General features: G+C 43.9%; 1 long non-coding RNA gene across 1 annotated transcript in view; it reads left to right on the top strand.

The window, feature by feature from the left end:
* Nucleotides 1-4,920: 4,920 nt before the first annotated feature.
* The window catches only part of LOC105995054, a 12,596-nt gene continuing 4,762 nt past the window's right edge, over nt 4,921-12,754 (top strand). Inside the window, exon 1 of the long non-coding RNA XR_001175543.1 lies at nt 4,921-4,952. This is a non-coding gene — a long non-coding RNA (uncharacterized LOC105995054). The remainder of the gene's footprint in view (nt 4,953-12,754) is intronic.

Below are 12,754 nucleotides of genomic sequence, written 5' to 3' on the forward strand. Positions count from 1 at the left end.
ACTTCCAGCTTTTTTCTTTTTGCTTATGTGGTGCTGAGGAATCGAACCCAGGGCCTCAGGCATGCAAGGCAAGCGCTCTACCACTGAGCCACCTTCCCAGTCCCTATACTCACTTTTTATTTACCAGTCTTGATCTCTCTTTCCCTCGACAGACACTCACAGGTAAGCCCATGTTGATTTTTTGTGTCTTCAGTAATTGCAGGAACTTTAAGTTGGGGCCCTTTGAAAACAGATACTCTCTCAAGTCCCTGCTGAGAGCTACCTGTCAGCACTGATTGTCTTCTGGGGCATGGTTCAGTTACAGGAACTATTCCAACATCGTTGGATCCAAAATTCACAAGGAAAATGCATTTGTACAAACCTGATTCACTGAGTTAATCTGACAGTGACTGGAGTCAATTTCTTTTCTGACCTTGATGGTAGTACTAGCATTAGTAATCAGGGCCCTCACTTCTGGGGGGAGGGCAGTGGGGAAGGTGAGAGAGGGAAGGGGTAGTAGAAGAAAAACAAAGGAGGGGGAACGATGTTCAACAAGAAATATACTCATTGCCTTACTCATGTAACTGTAACCCCTCTGTACAGCATCTTTACAATAAAATAAAATTAAGAAAAGAAATCAGGGCCTTATGCTGGTTGGCAGGTTCTCTACCACTTGGGCCACACACACACACACACACACACACACACACACACACACACACACACACACACAGAGCTCTTTTTTGCTTTAGCTTTTAAAGTAGGGTCTCGTGTTTTGTTTTCTTTTGGTTTCTTTGTTTGTTTTTGTCTGAGTTAGCATGGACCTCGATCCTCCTATCCCATGGGCTTCCTATGTAGCTGGGAGCATAGGCTCAAATCAGTATGCCCAGATTGTTGGTTGAGATAAGGTATCACTAATTTCATATCCAAGCTGGACTCAAATCACCGTCCTCCCAATCTCAGCCTTCTGAGTAGCTTGACTTACAGACATGAGTCACCAGCCCCTAGCCCCCTTTTCTCTTTTTCTCTCCATAAAAATTTTGAGTGTACCAGAGGATATTCAGGGAATATCCTGACTAATTATGAATGAGTAGAAGTAATTTGGTACAGTATTTAATGCACAAGTTTTAGGGTTAAAGAAAGCTTATTTCTCCCTTCAAGACCAGCCCTTTGCTTCCAGAAAACACCCACATAAATGTCATTTTGAGGGGAAAAAATTTCCCAACACAATCAATCTGTATAGGCAGTTCTTTACTTATTTTTCCCTAGGTTTTTAGATCCACGTCTATTATTTTTATTGTAACACTTGCCATGCTGCCTTGCAGTGTCTTCTTTTACTGTGTCTTGCCCATTGGATAACAAGGTCCTCTAAAGCCAGAACCACACATTATTTTGTCCAGCATGAGGTCTGTTTATATGTAACAGTGGCCAAATATGCTCAGTGCTCTGGAGCAAGGCAAACTGGGTTCAAATTCTGACACTACTTTTTGTTAACTATTTGACCAGGCAACATGGTATTGTTGGACATGATAAATGGCTCATGCTGAAGACTTGTTGTTGTTAGTGCTTTTATGTTGCTGTTATTAATATTGTTAACTGCATAAATATTTGTTAGCCAAACTACTACATGTCTGGCTCACACCTCCAATTACAACAGTTAAAGTGACACCACAAAGGGAATGGGACTGGAGGTACTTCTAGGATGGCACAAGGTCACAATGGTCACTTATGGAGAATTCCTGTTAGAAGAAAACAGGCTACACTTTCTAAAGTACTCCCTGATGAGGGTAAGAAAGGCAAATGAATGAAATGCGGGAAGGTGTCAGAAGGTGTTTTCAGAGCCTACCTGTTTGGGCAAGTGAATTTTCTCTGGGAGCCTGCAAGAGACAGCTTAATTGGTGGTCATTAGAATAGATGCAACTGATTACACATCACTTAAAAGCATTTCAGCTCCTTTTTTTTTTCCACTTTGTAATCTTCTCCCTTCATCCTTCCCTGGCAACTTTTCTGCTTACTCCTCATTGAAGTTTAAGAGATACACATTTTTAGGGAAATTTACAGCCTGTTATTCTACTTCAGGCTCTTTACTCTTTTCTTAGCTGCAATCTAAGTACCAGCACTTGTAGAAATGCCTACTGTGTGTTCCCCGCTGCAGGCCAGGCCTCTTCTCTGCTTCCCCAGAACCTTAACACAGCCTTCCTAAGCAACAGATTGCTTCTACTTTTATTTGTTTTTATTAGCCTGTATTAAGTTTACAAAATAATGGGTTCATTATGATACTTTCATTAGGTACATTCACCCCTTATTAATCTCTCATCCTCTCTCCTAGCCCCATTCCTCTTCCCAAATAGGCCTCTTTCTGCTTTCATGTCTCTTTTCTATGTGGGGAGGGGGATAATACTGGGGTTGGAACTTGGGCTGGGCTGTTTTTGCTCAAGGCTGGCACTCTACCACTTGAACCTTAATTCCATTTCTGTTTTTTTGCTGGTTAAGAGTCTTATGGACTTTTCTGCCTGGGCTGGCTTTGCACTGATATCCTCAAATCTCAGCCTCGTGGGTAGTTAGGATTGTAGGTATGAGCCACTAGTGTCTTGCTCATGATGTGTGTGTGTGCGTGTGTGTGTGTGTGTGTGTGTGTGTGTGTTTAATCCAGACTCCACATATGCTGGAGAATGTGATCGTTGTCTAGCTTAGTTTGCTTAACATATCTCCAGTGCCCTCCATTTTCCCACAAACAACATGGTTTTCTCTCTCTCTCTCTCTCTCTCTCTCTGTGGCTATATAAAACCCCACTGTGTGTATTGCCACAGTTTGCTCTCTATCTTCCACTAACAGGCATCCAGGCTGATTCTATTACTTCGTTCTTATTGCAGTGCTGCAATAAGAATCAAGGCAGAGGTATCTCTATTAGATCCTGACTGTAATTCTTTCCTATATATACCCACTGGTAATAGCAAGACCACTTGGTAGTTCTGCAACCTCTATACTTTCTATAGTTTACATGTTAATTTATCAAGGGTTACTTTTTCTTCCACACTCTTGCCAATTGGCAATAGTGTTAGGTGTATTGCTGTTTGTTCATTTGTTTGTTTGTTTTATGATTGCCATTCTGACTGGGGGGAGATGGAATCTCAATGTGGTTTATTTGATTTTTTGTTGCTGTTGTTTGCTTGTTGGCCAGAACTCAGGGTATCACCCTTGCTCAGCTTGCTTGCTTGGCTGGTGTTCTACCACTTAAGTATGCCTCCAGCCCTCAGATCTCAACCTGATGAGTAGCCACCAAGGCCTGGTTACATTGTAGTTTTTAATTGCATTTCCCTGATGGCTAAAGATGTACTTTTTTGTATATTTATTGGTTATTTGTACTTCTTTTTTTTTGTCGTGGGGCTTGAACTCTGGGCTTGGACACTGTCCTTATGCTCTTCAGCTCAAGGCGAGTGCTCCACCGCTTGAGCCACAGCACCACTTCTGGTTTTCGAGTAGTTTATTGGAGATAAGAGTCTCACAGACTTTCCTGCCTGGGCTGGCTTTGAACTGCGATCCTCAGATCTCAGCCTCCTGAGTAGCTAGAATTACAGACGTGAGCCACTGGTGCCTGGCTTGTACTTCTTTTAAGAAGTATTTATTCTGTTCATTTGCCCATTTGTGTTGATTGGATTCGTTGCTTTTTTGATAATTAATTTTTTGAGGTCTTTTGTATATTTGTGGTATTACTCTCCTGTTGGATGAATAGCTGGCAAAGATTTTTCTTCTATTCTATAAACTGCCTCATCACTCTGATAATTGTTTCTTTTGCTAAGCAGAAGCTTTTTAATTTGAAGCAAGCTACTGCAGTCATATTCAGAAAGTCATTGCCATGTGGTAGATTATTTCATATTTCTTCATCTAGTTCTTCCTCCCTTCCATTCCTCTCCACAAAGGTAAGGGTCCAAGTAGCTCCTTTGTTTCCTGATATCCTGGGAAAATAGCATAAAGCCTAGCATACAGTAGATGGTCACTAAACACTTGTTGGTTAAATACATTATTATGTAACTTTGAAGTAGGTACTATTATCTTCATTTGGAAGTTAGGGAAACTGGTGATATGAAATAAGTAACTCAGTATTACTTAGCTAGTAAGCAGGAACCAAGGCCCTCTGTCTAGGTTGTTTGTTTTTTAATTTTAATTGTTATTATAAAGGTGTTATACAGAGGAGTTACAGTTATATAAGTCAGGTAATGAGTAAATTTCCTTTTGGGCAATGTTACCCCTTCCCTCACTCTCTACCAATTTTTCTCTCCTATCCCCATCCACAAGTTGGACAGTTCATTTTTAGCATAATGTCTAGTGAGTACCACTGATGCATTTGTCCACCCCAAATTTCTATGCTCCTCCTTACCTTCCCAAAGACAAATAAACAAAGAAGACAAAAAGAAAAGAAAAAAACAAAGAGAAAATCCTCTTGTTTCCATTTCCCAGAGTTCATTTCAATAAACATTATTTTATGTGATCAGAGGCACATAGGCATTGCACCTTTGTACCCTTCCCCTAAGAATATCCTCCTTTGGTCTCATTGTGTGTGAATGCCTAGAGTCTTGTATAATTGATCACGTCCTGGTATATTTTAGATATAGGTCCCGCATTTGAGAGACAACATGCACTGTTTGTCTCCCTGAGCTTGGCTTACCTCACTTAACATGATTTGTTCTAGATCCATCCATTTCAGTTTGTTTGGTTTTGAAATTACTTTCTCTACCAGATTATATCTTGCCCTAGACAAATCCTCCAGGAACTGTATGAACACTGCATTGGGCTGAGATGGGGTTTATGACTGAGGACTTGGTAGCACTCAGAGGGCATGTGACCATGCGGCTAGATTTAGGCAGGGACCCCAGGCAGAAAGAGGGTTGGGAGTAGGGGCTGTTTGACCCTAACTCTCTCTGCAATGTGCTCACAGAGAATTCTTTCATCTTCTCAGAACTCCATTTGCTTCTGTGCCACAAATTGCTAGGCTCTCCTTGCTTTGACACACTTCCCAAAATGTCTGTGAAGACTTGTGGTAATTACATAGAGATTCTAGTTTTTTAGAAAGAGATGTCATTGTATCAATGCCAGGCATTATTAGTCGATTAAATGTATTATAGCAACCATTTATTGCTACTCATCTTCTTTAAATATCAGAGTCTAGGTTCCTGCAGTTGTCTAGTTCAAAGCCAAAACCTAGTCCAGCCCCAACTCATTTCCTGTATTCATTGAGGACAAAGAAAATACTGGCTGAGGCTTGTATGCCCTTGCTGGACAGGAATTCTGGTGAATGAGGCAAATTAGGAAGCCATGACCTTTCATGGGAGGTAATCTTTTATGCCCACATATAATTCCTGGGCAAATACATTCAGGCCCTACTCACCCACTAATGGTGTCCCACATTGCTGTCCAAATCCCATCTCCTTCTGGCAGCTACTTTCTATGTACCTCCTCCAAGGCCAAGTCCAGCCAGCGGGCCCGGTCCACCTGAAATCTAAACAACCTCCGGATTCCTTACCCATGTGAATGTAATCTGTTACCTTTGATTTCTCCTCAAGTCTCATGAGTTCTCAGTCAGTCATCAAATCCTGTCCCTTCCAAATCCAAATCACTTCTCCTAGCTCACTCTTATTCTCCTCCTTTTTAAGAAGTGTTCTAGTTCTGGCTCCAATCCTCTGTTCACCTCACTGTTGCTCTTTTTGGGCATAGCTCTTTTCCTCAGAGCTGGCTTTGGGCAGAACTGATTGGATGATGGTCCATCCTCAATTCATCCCTACTCTCCCTATCTTCTAGTCATGCTCTGCCTTCAAACTCTCCAGCATCCCCAACAACAAGCTTCTTACCTTCCCTGTGTCTTTTCACACCTGTTCCCCACTGAGAATGCCAATCCACCTCTTTGCCACCTGTGGATTTCAACTCATCTCAGGTCCCATTTCCCTTCTCTCACAACTTCCTTCAGGAACCGAGTAACACCTTCTTCTACCAACATACAATGTCTTGATCACTTCCTATATCCACCAAACCCAATGAGCAACAACCTATGAGTAGTTTTTGTATTTATCTTCATTCTATTTCACTATATGAATCAAGAGCCTGCATCTAAGGCCACTCTGCTAGGAAATTGTCTATGCAGAAATTTAGGGACTTGTCAACTCCTCCTTTGGTCTCTTGCTGGGAGGTGCATGGGTCTGTCTAGGCTATACATTTCTTTGGTTTCCCCAACTAAAGCCTGGATAACTGGTACATCCATTTCTCAAGCTTTGAGGAAGCATCAACAAAGCTATTAGAAATGACACGTTGTGGGTGGAGGTAGAAATGGTGTGAGAAACGCATTCACCATTCCAAGCTCAAAGGATGGACTCAAAGGCAAGACTTGCAGCGAAAGCGAGACTTTAATGGCAGTCTTGCAAGATCCAGTGTCTGATGGGCGGGCACACCCTAGATAGTTGCAACAAGCAATTTATCCCTCATATACAAAGTCCCTCCCCAGATTCTCCACTGACTGAGTACTGTGGGGTGTACATTCTCTTCCAGGTGTTACCTAGCTTTTCATTACTATTGGGTGATTTCAATACATGCCCTCTTGGAGTTAAGTTTTTAAAGCCAGTTTTGGCTGTTTCTACTCCCACCCCTTTGTTCTCTGGTGGCAGGAAGGCTTTTCTGGATATGAGCTCCTTGCCCATGCAGTTTCTACCTATTTTCTCTTTTCATTGTAGCCCCTTCTTCCCCCTTGCCAGTCAGTACCCTTCTAATGTCTTGTTTACTTAAGGAATTTCCAATGCATGAACTTTATCATCTGAAAGCTGCTATGTAAGCAAGATACTGGGAATTAGACCATCAAGGTCAAATGTCTTGTCATGAAAATGGACGATCATTGACTTTATTTCTAACAGATGGTAAAGTAGCGATTGAATATGGAGCTATTATGATCACCATGGGCTACTGCACTACCAGTTTCCTGACATAATCCATCTTCCTCGTGCAATCTCCACAGAACCACCAGGAAGCTAAGACAGGATGAAATCACTTAATTTTGCTATCCACACTTCTTCAAAGGTTGTAGTCTCTACACTGTCTACACTTTCCTTCCACTGAAATCAGTCTTGGTAACTCTGGCTCCTGCCCCCTGTCATGTCTTCCACTACTTTGCTTACACACAGCCATATAAAATCACTAATCACTCTTTGACCACACCCATGACCTATTTCTACCCAAATCTTTGGTCTGTTCCTTCAGCTTGGTTTTCCTCCTCTTTACCTATTCAGTGAACATCTACTCATCCATTTCTCAGTAAAGCTCTACTCCATGACCCTCCCTCTGTGAAGCCCACCCTGCTATCCTTGCGAAGATGTGTGCCACTTCCTTCCTGCCAACATAGCCCCTGGGGCAGCTATCACCCCACTGAAAAGGAAGCTTCACTAATTCAACTGGAATTAATTAAGCTTTGTAAGCAACTGTCACCCGGATGCCCTACTTAGTGAGTCTATTAGCTCCCTAGGGCTGTTACTAAGCATCACAAATTGGGTGGCTTAAAACAACAGAAATATATTGCCTGGCAGCCCTGGAGGCTGGAAGTCTGAGATCAAGGTGAGCACTGGTCTGCTCTGGTTGGACTTGGACAGCTCCAGGGTAGATCCTTCCTTGCCTCTCCCAGCTCTGATGTTGACGGCAGTCTTTGCTGTACCTTGGGTGGCAAACAGGTCACTGCTCCCCAGAGCCAGCTTCTCCGTGTGTGTCTTCACCTTACTCTCCCTCTGGGCTTGTCTCTGGTCTAAACTTTTCATTTCAAAAGGACAGTGTCCCTCCCTATCCTAGGACTTATTTTCATTCTGTGGCTTCTCTAAAGACTCTGTTTCCAAATAAGGTCCCCTTCTGAGGTACTGGGGGTTAGCCCTTCAACATCTTTCTTTCTGAAAGGAGGGGAAGGGTGGAATGCAACTCCAGCTACCCAGTGGGAAGTGCCATCTCCTTTCACAGAGCCTTCCCTTTCAGACCCTCATAGTCTCACTGAGGTCTGCTTTCCCCATGTGAGCCTTCCTGCTGTGTCTGTGTTTCTTTTGTTGTATCCACACAAATGGTTTCAGTCAGGCACCTGCCCTTCAGAGCTGTCAATCTTCAACATCTCTAGCAATCCCACCCCCCAATTCAATCAGAATTCTGTGGGTTTAGCTCAAGTGAGCTTTTGTGCTCAAGACAAGATTTCTGCCACTTGAGCCACAGCCTCACTTCCAACTTTTGGTGGTAAATTGAAATGAGAGTCTCACAGATTTTCCTGTCTGGGCTGGCTTTGAATTGCAATCCTCAGATCTCAGCCCTCTGAGTAGCTAGAATTACAGGCAAAAGATCCCCTTGCCTGACTATTAACGACATTATTAAGAGAAGCCTTGTTTCAAGGGAAGTGTTCACCCTGGCTATGTCATCCTTCTTATTTTTTTTTCCAGAAACTTGCCCCCATTGGCAGCCTAGCATCCTTCCAAGAGACCCTCCCCATGTTCTCCTGCTCACTGACAGCCACATATCAATTCTCACCTTCCACCCCAACATGGACAGCTTTCCTCGGGGCAACCCTTTCAGACACCCTGGCTCCCTAGCCATATCTCTTTGCCCAGAACTCAGCAGAGAAAACCTCTTCCATTTGTTGCATATGTGTTGGTTAATGTTTGTGCTGGCATTAAGCTGGATGCTGGTGACAAAGCCAAGAGCGAGAATGATGCATTGGCTATTGTCAGGAGGTGCAGTTGGGCGGGGATGGCTGAGTTTCAGGTATGAGGAGGATGGACAGGAGAAATGTGCTGGGCTTGCACATAACCAAGCAGTTAACTCTTTCATGATGTCATCTGAGGTGCCAGGTCCCATGCTAGGCCACAAGAAGTCACTATTCTCCTGGAGCTTGGCTTATAATGGGAAACTGGGGGGGGGGGGGAATGTTAGGTACTAAGAAGGAAGCTAATCAGGATTGCCCACTCTGCTATCCAAAGTCCTAATGTAATGCCCAGAGACTTGACGTGCCTAAAAAGACCACCAGAGACCAAAGATCAATGCAAGCGGCAATGAGTCGTTTATTGACGAGCTCGAGCACAGACCCCTCTATGCACTGATGGACGAGTGCAGAGAGCGGCCCCCAGCACAGGGTTACAGCACCTTTTATATGTTCTTTGGTAGGGGTAAGGCCTCAGTATGTATTGGCAATGAATCAATACACCACGCGGGAAATTTAAATCATAATTCTAGCGGATGATTGGCACAGTACAAAGCGGGAAAAGGGCTGGGGCTAATAATTGGTCAGGCTAGCGAGCTATTGTGCTCTAAACTAATTAGACAGTACTTCTAGGGTAATTTAGGAGAAGTGGTTGCCAGATGGCCACTATCTCTGACCCCGACCCGGGGGAAGTGGTTGCCAGGCAGCCACTATCTCCGATCCTAGGCCCAGAGAAAGTGGTCTGGAATGTGTCAGGTACTTTGTCAGGTACTCCCTGCCAGAGGGTTGTTAATTTCAGCTCCAGATCCAGGAGTGTTGGGGGCTCAAGGGCGGGTAGAAAAGCAGTTGCATTCTTCAAGCAGGTCTAATACAAAATGGCAAATACAGGTCTATCTGGTTATATATATCACGCTTCTCACTAAGTTGGAGCAGCAAGGGCAACAGGAAGCAAGAGAATTCTAGAACTGCTGCTCCTGGAGGGCGGGGGTCAAGGTCAGAGTTGTTCCAATCCCTCGCTCATGGCCCAGCCTAGTGCTCATTACAAGAAATATTTGTGTGTTTAATACTGGCCTCTTGTTAAGGGCTTTTGCCACTTAATATTTATTTTCCATCCCAAGAGGAGAAGCCCCCAGAGATTCTTCCAGCTCTGACCATACTGCTTGGCACAGACTCTTGGGAAAACTCATCTGGTACCCAGATATATACACTGCTGTATATATGACCTTAGAAATCAAAACATGAAACATGTACTACAATAAACGTGATCCCAAGTTCCTGATGAATCAGAACCCTGCTTCCCAAGCCAATGAACACCTCGTAGGAAGTATCCTTTGTTGTGTATGGCTGCTTTCCAGCTGCTGAGGTCAGGGTTAAGGTATGGAAATGAGAAGAAAGCTGCCTGGCCCTTCCTATAGGCAAAATCTCAATGGTACCTGGTTCTCAGGTTTAGAAACTCTGGATCCAGGTCTGAGATCTCTGATATAGAGCCAGCCTCCATGGTACTGGAGACTTAGGGTAGTATAGAGGGGCACACCTCTGTAACAAGGAACATGGCCTGGCCCAGAGCCTGTACTAGTAAGTACTGGCCTCCTGAATGGTGGGGCTTAGAGAACTGGAATGTTAGGACTCAGTCATAAAGGGTGAAGGAGTCTTTCATGAGTGGGAAGAGGGGTGAGGCACTGAGGATGGAAGAGACAGTGAGACAGGAAGATACACAGGGTATATATAGGAAACGTCAGTGTCTCTATGAGAATGGGAGAGGGTGGTGAGGCGGATGAGGTTGCTGTGATTTTGTGCAGGATGGTGCTGAGGCCCCCTGATCTTCTCTAGTGAGTAGCAGGGTGTGTTTGATGACTGCTGGCAGTGAAGGAACACAGTCACAATACTAAGATCATAATAGCTCTTTCCTCCTCAGCCGCTGCCTGGTGCAAATCAATTCTGCAATCACAGTCCTGCCTCTATTGGTTGATTTCCCTTGTTCCTGTACCTCCAGACCCTTCTCTGCCTATACCCCAGACATCACCATGAAGATGTAGCTCTCTGTGTCATTGATGTATACATCCATGAAGATGTAGCTCTCTGTGTCATTGATGTATATGTCCATGAAGATGTAGCTCTCTGTGACATTGGCCTCTCAGCTGCAGTGGCTCTCATCTTTAGCCATCCACTCCCAAAGTCATACCATGGACCTTCTCTACCTCCAGAAACTCCTTAGTCATTCCCTTCTTCCATCAGTGACTGAATAGCCATAGGGATCCAATTACATCAGTCCCCTGCTTATAACTCTTCAGTAGCTGTGTGTAGTGGCTCACACCTGTAATCCCAGCTACTCTGAAAGTGTAGCTGTTAATCAACACTCACAGTTCTAAGCCCCAGAAAATGGTTAGTGAGACCTCATCCCAACAAATAAATTTGGCCTGGTGGTATATATCTGTTAGCCCAGCTACAGGGGAAGTATATAGGTAAGAGGATTGTGGTTTGAGGCTATCCCTAGGCAAAAATCTGAAAACCCATCTTCAAATGTTGAATTGAAATTCCTTTGTACAAGTACTTAAACATAATAATAGCTATAACAGAACAGGGCTAGAGGTGTGCCTCAAGTGGTAGACTGTTTTAGTTATTTCCTCATGGGTTCCTCTTCCTCCATCCACTGTTTAAATACCAGTGGTCCCAAACCTCTACCTTTAATCCTTTTTAACACACTTTATACTTCCCTTGGGGTGACTCTCTCTCCTCATCAATACCCTCCACCCAACTCAGACACTCTGCTTAACATATTCCAAGTCAAGTTCACCACCGCAGAGCTCCAGTACTTGTCACCACCTATTCTACACATCCAAGGAAAGCTCCCACCATACCTTCCTATCCTAAGGCTTTCCTTCTGTCTCATCCTCTACCAACGATTAATCACCACCTAAATGTCCCCAATCTGTCTGCTTTTCTATCCCTGAATTCAATCTCTACACCTATCTTCTAAAGTAAGAGACCATGTGATGACCTGCTCCCTGCTCTATTTCCTGTCTAGATGCTGAAAGCGTGTGACTGAGTTACACTTACGCTGCACCTGCCCAACTGTCCGGCACAAGGGAGTATTTGTGACTACAACAAAAGAATGAGGCTGAGTAGACAAGCCAAGGGGTGCTCAGCAGTGCCCTACTCAAAACATCCACCTTGCAACATGAACATATGCAAATCACTTGGATATGCATTGTCTATGGATCAAGGTCAAAGAATTCATGAGTGGGAAAGCCTGGATTTGGACCTTTGGTTCAAATCTTAAACTTCCTATCAAGCCATTGGCACTTTCCTCAGCAATTGCTTGATTTGGGGGTATTACTGTTTATCTTACTGGAATTAGACCCAAATAAATTTCATAACTGATTGGTATATCCCCTACACTTCTTTAGGTCTATAATAGTTACAGTGGTTAAATCTTGCTTCCTTCTTTTAGGCTATTTTAAAAGTTGGGTTTTTAGCTGGGCGTTCGTTAGTGCCTCACGCCTGTAATCCTAGCTACTCAGGAGGCTGAGATTTGAGGATCATGATTCAAAACCAGCCCAGGCAGAGAAGTCCATGACCTCTTATCTCCAAAAACCACCAGAAAACCAGAAGTGGTGCTGTGGCTGAAGTGGTAAAGTGCTAGCCTTGAGCTGAAGAGCTGATGGTCGGTGCCCAGGCCCAAAATTCAAGCCCCACAACCAACCAACAAAAAATAAATAAAATGGGTTTTTTAGCCAGGTGCTGGTGGCTCATGCTTATAATCCTAGCTAGCTACTCAGGAGATTTGAGGATTGCAGTTCAAAGCCAGCCTGGACAGGAAATTATGTGAGACTCTTATCTCCAACTAACTACCAAAAAGTCAGAAATGGAGCTGTGGCTCAAGTGGTAGTGCTCTAGCCTTGAGCAAAAAAGCTCAGGGACAGCACCCAGGCCTTGAGTTCAAGCCTCAGGAATGGAACAAAAAGAAAGAAGAAATAAAGTAAAGGAAGGAAGGAAGGGAGGGAGGGAAGGAGGAAGGAAGGGAGGTAGGAAGGGAAGGAGGAAGGGAGGGAGGGAGGGAAGGAAGAAGGAAGG

This window comes from Dipodomys ordii, unplaced genomic scaffold, assembly GCF_000151885.1.
Source record: "Dipodomys ordii isolate 6190 unplaced genomic scaffold, Dord_2.0 Scaffold113, whole genome shotgun sequence".
NCBI lineage: Eukaryota > Metazoa > Chordata > Mammalia > Rodentia > Heteromyidae > Dipodomys > Dipodomys ordii.